Genomic DNA, 9,416 nt, shown 5'->3' with positions numbered 1-9,416 from the left:
GGAGTAGGAGTAAAAAGCAAGGCAGTGATTCAGAGGCAAAGGTTACCATGAATGTGACAAATTGAGCACTGTGAGAAGAGGGACATTAGGTGCTGATGTCTGATTGATTTTGCGTGCTTAAATATTTAACTTGCCATCTTCCCATCCACAATTTAGGCTTGAAAGTGACTACATTTAAAATCCACCAAGTTCTTTTCAAAGGTATACTTTATCACGTCTTCTCCCTCCACCTGGTTAAAATTGTAAGTTAACATCAACTCTCCAGTCACATTTCTCAAAATATGGTCTGAAGATTATCCAGATCCAAATTTACTAGAATGCTTGTTAAATGTCCAGATTCCAGCAGATAGATAGATCCAGAATGGAGGGGTTTCCTAAGTAGCGTGATTTTTGTAAAACCAGGACCATCCTGGGCAAATTGGGATAGTTGGTCATCCTAATGCTGGACCTACTGAATCCACATCTTAAGGGGAAGGGCGGATAACTGCAATTTGAAGAAGCACTTCAGGTAGTTCTTAGGCACACTAACCTGAGAACCACTAATCTAGGTATCCCTGGGCTTGATGTGTGCATCGACCTTTTTTTTTCCCCCAGGCATCAGGCTATCTCCATATTGGGGAGCATTTCTTGACTTATTGTCATGGAATATTGTGGAAATCCTAGCAATCTCTCCTGCTGCTGATAATGAGATCTTGAGGGTAAAAAGTGAATCACACTTCTTTTTCTTTCTTCCCTTGGTCCTTAGAACAAGAGGTACCACAAATGCTTTCTCATGGTAGTGTGGGTTGACCAAGTGTAGTTGAGGGCTTCTGTGCCAGACTATCACTGGCACTATCCAATGTATCAGTTAGCTTAGATTGCCATAACAAAAAACCATAGACTGGGTGGCTTAAGCTACAGAAATCTATTTTCTCAGAGTTTCAGAGGTTGGGATGTATAAGATCTGGGTGCCAAATGATTCAGTGTCTGGTGAGAGCTCTCTTCTGGCTTGTAGAGAGTTGCCTTTTTCCTTGTGTGCACACATGGCAGGGAGAAGGAGTAGGAGAGATATCCTCCTCTTTTTTTAAGCCCATAGTCCCACAGCTCTGATTCTTGGACCTCATTCAACCTTAATTACCTGTTAACGACCTTATTTTCAGATATAGTAACATTGGAGTGAGGCCTTCAACATATAGATACGGGGGCAGGGACAATTAAGTCCTAGCATCCAACAAGAAATGTATCACTTTGCAGCTGTCCCACATGATGCTGCCATGGTGAAAAAATGTAAAGTGCTTGCTCATTAATCCCCACAAGACATGCTAAACTTTTCTCTCTCTCTCTCTCTCTTTTTTTTTTTTTTAACAACCACATCTGTTGACTACTACCTGACATTTTGAATAATGTGCATGGAACAGATGTTCTAGTCATCAAGAAGAGGGAGAGGGTACAAAGAAAGGGCTGCAGAGGAATTTTGCTATTTGCCAGAACCTATAGATAAAGCAATAAAAACTTAGAAAATCCAAACATTTAAAATTATTCTTTTACTCTTACTCAATATTGTACAAGGAGATCTAGCCACTGCAGTAAGGCAAGAAAAAGAAATAGAAGGCATATCATTTAGACAGGAGGTAATAAAACTCTCTCTATTTGCAGGTAACATGATTATCTATATAGAAAATCTCTAAGAATGTCCCAAAACCTCCTAGGAGTAATAAGCAAGTTCAGCAAGGTCAGAGGATAAAAGAACAATGTAGAAAAATTGATTACATTTCTATATAGTATCAGTGAACATGCAGAAGCTGAAATTAAAAATTGTTTGCAACAGCATTGTAAAAATATTATTTACAGTTGCTCCAAAGCAAATGAATACTTAAGTGTGCACTTAAAATCATGTATAGTATCTATATGCTGAAAATTACAAAATGCTGATGGAAGAAATCAAGAGATGTAAATAAATGGATAGATATAATTGATCATGGATTGGAAGAATCATACAGTAAAGATATCAATTCTCCCCCAATTAATCTATAGGCTTAATGCATTTCATATAAAAATTCAGTAATCTTTACGTTGCTATTGGCAAGCTTATTCTTAAATTTATGTAGAAAAGCACAGGCCCCAGAATAGCTAAAATAATCTTTACAAAGATGAATAAAGTGGGAAGAATTACTCCATCTGACACTAAGGTCTTAACTATACAGCTACAGTAATAAAGATAGTGTAATACTGGCTGAGAGGTATCAGTGGAACTGAATAGAGAACCCAATAGTAGACTCATACAAACATGTTCAACTGACTTCAACAAAGGTGCACAGGAGGGATAGCCTTTCCAAAAAACAGTGCTTAAAGCTACTGGGTAAAGGAGGAAAATATGAACCTTGACCTAAACCTCACACCTTATTAAAAAAGGAACACAAAACCGATCATAGACTTAAATTTAAAATGTAAAACTATGACTGTTTTTGGAAGAAAAAGTGGTACTTTGGAATGGCTTCAAGACTAAAAACTTTTGCTCTGTGAAATCACCTATGCAGAGAATGAAAAGACAAACTACCGACCGACAGAAAATACTTGCAAATCACATATCTGACAGAGGACTCCTATCGAGGACATAAGAAGAATTCTCAAAATTCAACAGTAAAGAAACAGTCCAATTAGAAAATGGGCAAAAAGAAAAAAGACAGACATTTTATCAAAGAGGATATGAAAGATGGTAAATAAGCACATGAACGATGTTCTACATTATTAGCCATTAGGGAAATGCAAATAAAAAGCACACTGAACTATCACTACACACTGCTCGGAATGGTTAAGATAAAAAAAATTAATAACAATACCAAATACAGGAGAGGAGCAGGATACTGGATCCGAGAGAGGAGATCAGATCATTCACACATTGCTGATGCGAATGTGAAATGCTACAGTTTGGTAAAAGTTGGAGTTTCACCTGAAACCAACTTACAACTACCATATGACCTAGTAGGTGCACTCACAGAAATGTTCACAGCAGCCTTATCTGTAATGCTCCCGAACTAGAATCAACCCAAGTGTCCTTCCACAATTGATGGTTAAAACCTGTGATACATACATATCATGGAATCCTACTCAGCGATAAATAGGAATGCACTCATTGATAGATACAACTCTTTGGATCAGTCTCCAGAGAATTATGCTGAGTTTAAAAAGCCAATTCCATTTTTAAAAAAGTAGACTCCACGCCCATGGTGTGTAAACTCAGAACCCAGAGATCAAGAATTGAACTGGCCACTGACTGAGCCAGCCAGACACCCCTAACATTTTTGAAACGATAAAATGTTATAAATGGAGGACACATTTCTGGTTACTGCCCGTTAATTTAAGGAGGGGTGTGGGTGTGGTTATGCAAGGGCAACAGGAAGGCTCCTTGTGAGGTTGGAATGTTCAGTACCCCCACTGCTGAGATGCAGGCACAAAGCTACATATGTGATATACACACGTGTGCACACTTGCAGGTCAAATGGGGGAAATCTAAATTCAAATGGTAAATTGTATCAATGTCAATATCCTCAATGAGACTGTACCTTAGTTTCCCAAAATGTCACTATTGGGGGAAACTGGGCAAAATGCACACAGAATTTCATCTCATTCCTCGTAAACTGCATATGAATCTGCCATGATCTCAATAAAAGTTGCAACCAAAAATGACACTTTTAGAGGTGTATTTCATCTCTCTGTGGATCCCTGGAGAGAAAGAAACAATCTACTTTTTAAAAAATGAAGGTACAGTCTGCTTAAGGGCTGTTTGCCACAAGACCACAACTGTGTTTATTTGCAGCTCTAAGGGATGCAGGGGGACTTTAAAGCTTAGAGGTCTGCAGCGATGATCAAATACTGGCTGAAATGTGAGGTTACACAGCAGTTGCTTTGCTGGAGGGAATTGAGAGCAAGATGCTGAAGCAGAAGCTGTCGGTGCAACCATTTTTGCTCATTTCCAAGGTTTTGGTTAAATGATTTTGTGAGGATGAAAGATACTTAAACACTTTCAAGCAGTTTTGCCCAGAAGTTAATAAATCTCAGAAGCTAATTATAGTATTTTAGTGTGTAACTTTTGCCTAATCTATTTCAATTGTTTAGTTTGCCCCCCTTTTTTTTTTTTTGAAAGCAAGAGCAGAAAACAAGTGTTAAATTTATGATGGCTTGCTTGCATTGCTTTTTCTGTTCACCTTGTGGGTGAATACCCTTTTGGCTGTAATGTGGGCACTGCTTTCCCTTCTCTCAGAACACATTTTTTTAGGCTCTGAGTATTAACCCAGGTACTCATCGTCAATAGAACACGAGTAGTTTCTGAAAACGTACAACTCCATATATTACTATTATTATTGGCTTGGTTTCTGTTTGATTGTTTTGCTTTTCTTCCTGTTTTGGAAAGCATGTTTCAATTTTTCAGGTGTAATAGATTCCGTCTGGGTCATCACATACCCCAGCTTTTCTAAACAGTGGCAGAAACTTCTACTGGAAGGAATCCTCGGCCTTTCCTGGGTTCTATAGAGAACTGCAAGCTCTGGTATATATAAAATGCTTGACAGTTTTAGAGTGTTTGGAAAGAAAGTGATGAGGAAATTGGAGTGGGAGCAATTCTAGGAAAGGAGGCAGGGGAGCTGGTATGTTGTTTTTCTAAGAAAACAGAAAGACTGAATACGTAACATTTCAGTTTACTTGGACATGGTTTGAAACAGTCCACCTCCTGTTTATGAGAGGAGTGTGCTAAGGCTGTGGGTGCAAAATGACATTCTGTAATAAGCCACGTTGAACATGCTTTCCCAGTATATGACTTCTAGTCCATATTTCATATACAGATATGACTTGCTTTGGAAATAACAGTCAGAAATGCCCAAGTCCTGTTGAATTCTGTTTCCGGAGCCCACCTTGGAATTTATGGTTATGGGTTTCATTACATAGTCTTAAGATGAGACCTTGAGTTTTACACTGTCAGAAATTTCCTGGTACTGGGCTACAGTTAGCAAGGTCAGGAGCTCATTTGGACTCAAAAGCTATAAACAAATCCAGACGTGATAAGCAAAGTCAGAGCCCAAAGCTGTAGAAGACATGGTGATCAGATTATCAGCTGGGAGTAATCTTATCTCAGTTTAGCCACATGGGAGTCCAGACCATGTGTAGATTTTGGAAAAGAGAGATGATACAGTATGTGTTGTGGGGTCGGGAGGCAGGGGTGAGGGGGGAGACTCTTGAAAAGAATGCAGACACCTGCTAAATGTGCTCTGTAGAAGGAGAAGTACTTTCAGAAACAAGGAAGGAGAAGATGATAGAATTCTAAGGACAGTAAATAAGTAGGTTGCAATGATAGTACATAAGGAACTTTGTTCTCATTTTTTTAAATTAAAGGTTAAATTTCTCTCCCCACCCTCAAGCAACCTGAATCAAAGTAAAAAGTGAGAGTATCCCTTTGTGGTAGGATCCATCTGGGTTCTCTCTTGCCTCTGCTGGGTCACCACAAGCAAGTTTCTTAAACCCTCGCAACATCAGTTTCCTCACCTGAGAAATGAGGATTCTCTTACATATATCACGTGTTACTGGTGGTAACTGAGTGCAATCATGTGTACACGGTTCCTGGAATGTGGTGTTTAATAAATGAAAAGGTTATTACTATTAATACCACTTTACAAGTGTCCACCACTCTAGCCTTCTCAAAATACAATCACATCTGATACTACACGTTCCTCTTTGTAGAAATAGTGTTGCATGGATTGGGCAGGTATGCATGTCCCCATTTTACAGATGAGAAAGATGAAGCTCGGTGATTAGTCCCTAGGTAACCCAGCTGGTGAACAGTAGACCTTGGAGGACAACCACAGTGGTTTTAAGCAAAAATCAGAATCACCTGGATAGTGATTAAAACCCAGATTGCTGAACTCCCCCACCAGAGTTTCCAATTCAGTAGGTTTGGGGTGGGGCCCAAGAATTTGAATTTTTTTTTTTTTTTTTTTTTACCAAGTGATGCTGATATTGCTGGGCGGAGGATCCCACTTTGCAAAACACTGAGTTAGACGAGGGCAATAGTTGTCCAACATCCATGCTCACAAAATCACCTGGAGGCTTAAGGGAATAGATGAACAATAAATGAACCCATAATTGCCCAAGTCTGTGGATTTTCTATCGCAAAGGTGATTTGATTATTCCAAGTAAAGAAATCTATAATAACTTTGGAAATTCTACAAAGTGTGGAAAACTGTGTTATTAAAAAATGCATATATAGAATTAATACAAAATATTTGTAGAGCCAACTGTTTAGAGAAATTTTACTTTTCTGATCCCAAATTTTCTTTTTTTTTCTTTTTTTTTTCCAAATTTTCCATTTCATTATGCAACATTTCCTATTATTGCTTGCCGTATACAAAATAGGGCTAACAAGTAATTGAGATTATGGGCTTTAGCTAAAGCAATAAAATTTCCTTAATATTGTAATGAATAGTGACACTTTGAAATTCTTTTCTGAAATACTAGGTAGTTGGTATTTTAGCTTTGACAAAACAGAAATTCAAACTCTGTTTAAAAAATATTCTGCATTTCACTACCATACTCATGAAATGTTTTAGGACTTTTAGTCACTTAAGAAGTAATTAAAAGTTATGTTTTACAGATATACTTCTTTCTGAACTCTTTATGTTGATATCTTATAGTTTATTTTTTATGTATTTTTTTAGTTTACTTTAAAATAATGTGACACAGGGGCGTCTGGGTGGCTCAGTCGGTTATACAGCTGACTCTTGGTTTCAACTGAGGTCATCATCTCACAGTGGTGAGGTCGAGCCCCAAGTCAGGATCAGGCTCTGTCTGTACTCAACGTGGAGTCTGCTTCAGAGTCTCTCTCCCTCTCTCTCTGGCTTTCTGTGTATCTCAAATAAATAAATAAAATATTTTAAAAAATAAAATAATTCTGCACATATAATCTATTGTGAAACCCCTTAGTTCTTTAAAAACTGCATACCGCAATACTTTTGTTGGTACTAATTAGAAATGGATCATTACTGTTTCTTTTGATAATACATTAAGTTCTTAGAAAAGTAAGGGCTTTGAATAATCTGTTTTCAATGAAAAATCTTTAAAAAAGAAAAAAAAGGGTCGCCTGGGTGGCTCAGTGGTTGAGCATCTGCGTTCAGCTCAGGGCATGATCCTGGGGTTCCAGGATCCAGTTCTCCATCAGGCTCCTCGCAGGGAGCCTGCTTCTCCCTCTGCCTCTCTCTGTCTCTCATGAATAAATAAATAAATAATCTTTTAAAAAAATTTAAAAAATAATGTTTTCATTTTCATCCCTTTATTGTCAATACCTTGTTATAATCATATTTTATGTTCATAGACTAAATTCTTAATATTTTCCAAAAGCCCTATGAAATATGGATTGCATTAATCAGATTTTGAGTTTATATAGCATCTCTAAGAAATCTCAAATGCTTTGAAAATATTTTTTCATTTATTTTCCCAGCACTATTTTTGAGAGCAGATGGGTAACTGTCACAGTTGAAAGATTAAATGAGAGAATGCTTGCAAAGATGAACTCAGTCCAGGGTTTGGTGCCGAGCCAGGGCTCATTTAGTCAGCTGCTGTTACTGATACCATTACTACTATTGGCTTTTTGGTTGAACCCTGGGCATTACAGTTTCATCATGATGTGTACTCTTCTGCACCCAATACATGATGGCATCGATTATTGGTAGTTCATGCCTTTTTCTCCATAGCCATTCAAGTGGTTATTATCAGAATGCATTTAAAGTGGCTGTGACAGCAGTATCTTGACAAGCCAAGTCAGGAAGATAGAATACCAGCTTGTAATTAGAGAAAACTTTCCAGAACGGCACCCGGTTTCTGTTAGATGATGATTTTGCCACAAGAGACTTGATTCTAGATCTTTTATTCTGCAACAACTTGAAGATGTTACCTCTGAGTGTCGCAAATTTAGTGTTGTCTTCCCTTCTAGGTTGAGGTCTTATCTAATCTCAGTGAGATGGAAGTTTCAAGATACCAAGAGAGAGAGAAAACAAGTGGGGGTGTTATCTTATGTAATTATCACTTCATTTATTCATGATCAAATATAATGCTAAGTCGTATTCAGATATTGCCCACATTGCTTCCACTCCTCTGCCAAAGGTGGATTCTTCGCTGGGCGTCTAGAATACCAAACTGGCACACTTCTCTGTTATAAGGGGTGTGCTGAGGATTTGCCCAGAGCTGAGCTCTGTGGGAAGGGCAGAGATACTACTAAAGAGCAGAGGTGAAATGTTTGGACTCATTTTACAGAGAAAAAGTTGTGGACCAGGGCTGATTAACAATCACAACTATTTCATGTCATTTGAAGCATGTGTGGTAGCATTTAATCACACAGTTCTTATCTTCTTGAAGGTACTATGGACTAAGCTTAATCTCATAGAAACATTTAAAAAGCAAGCAAGCATAGATTTCTAGACAGATTCTTAAAGAAATTCTGCAAATATGACATCTCTTTTCCCTCTGTTGCAATATGTATACTATTGCTTCTGGGAAGGGATACTCATTCTTGCATTCTTTGGGGGAGTCAAAAGCTCAACCTGGATTTTTGACTGTGCTGGAGGTTGGCACTCCTCACCTCCATGTTGTTCAAGGGTCAACTGTAAATGGAATGGAACCAAAATCTAACAACAAAACACACCACTACAGAATCAATTTCTAAGTACTATTCGTGTGCCTGGGCTTTGCCAGACAAAGAGAGATTCGAGGTTGCCATGTGAAGATTTAGGACTAGTTACAGCAAATTCCTAAAGCAAGAAGGCTCAGCTACATACAGGTTTCTAAATAAGAACTCAGTTACTCCAGGTGCTTTGCAAAAACCTGACCTATTTCAATTTTACAATCCCTTTTGCAAAAGGGATTTGATGCATCCTACAATGAAAGGAAGTGAAAATAAGATCACTGGTTCACAGTGAAGCAAATATACCCCCCACTCCCCCCCCCCCCCCCCCCCCCCCCCCCGCCAAAGTTCTAATGTAATAAATTTCACTCTTGAGTTTCCCAGCACCCAAAAGGTAAAGAAGAATGGAGACAATGTTGAATTTGGAGGCATAAGGAATGTTTTCCAGTTTGGCAATCTGCAGTTGTTATTTACTAGCAGGGGGACAGGGATCTTTCTCTTAATGTAGCTTCTTAGATCCTGTCTCCATGTTTAAAAAATGTGGGTAATAAGAACCTGGAAGAACACTGGGAAGATTCAAGGAGATAATGAAGGAAATTTCTAAACCATAATAAAATGAAAGTGGCTATAATGAATCGTTTGCATGACCCAATAAAAAGAAAACAAAACATTAAAAAAAATCATACCCTGTTTTATTTTTTTTATTTATTTTTTTAAAGATTTATTTATTTATTTATGAGAGAGAGAGAGAGAGAGAGAGAGAGAGAGGCAGAGA

Source organism: Canis lupus, chromosome 14, assembly GCF_011100685.1.
Source record: "Canis lupus familiaris isolate Mischka breed German Shepherd chromosome 14, alternate assembly UU_Cfam_GSD_1.0, whole genome shotgun sequence".
Taxonomy (NCBI): domain Eukaryota; kingdom Metazoa; phylum Chordata; class Mammalia; order Carnivora; family Canidae; genus Canis; species Canis lupus.
This window is presented reverse-complemented; position numbering follows the sequence as displayed.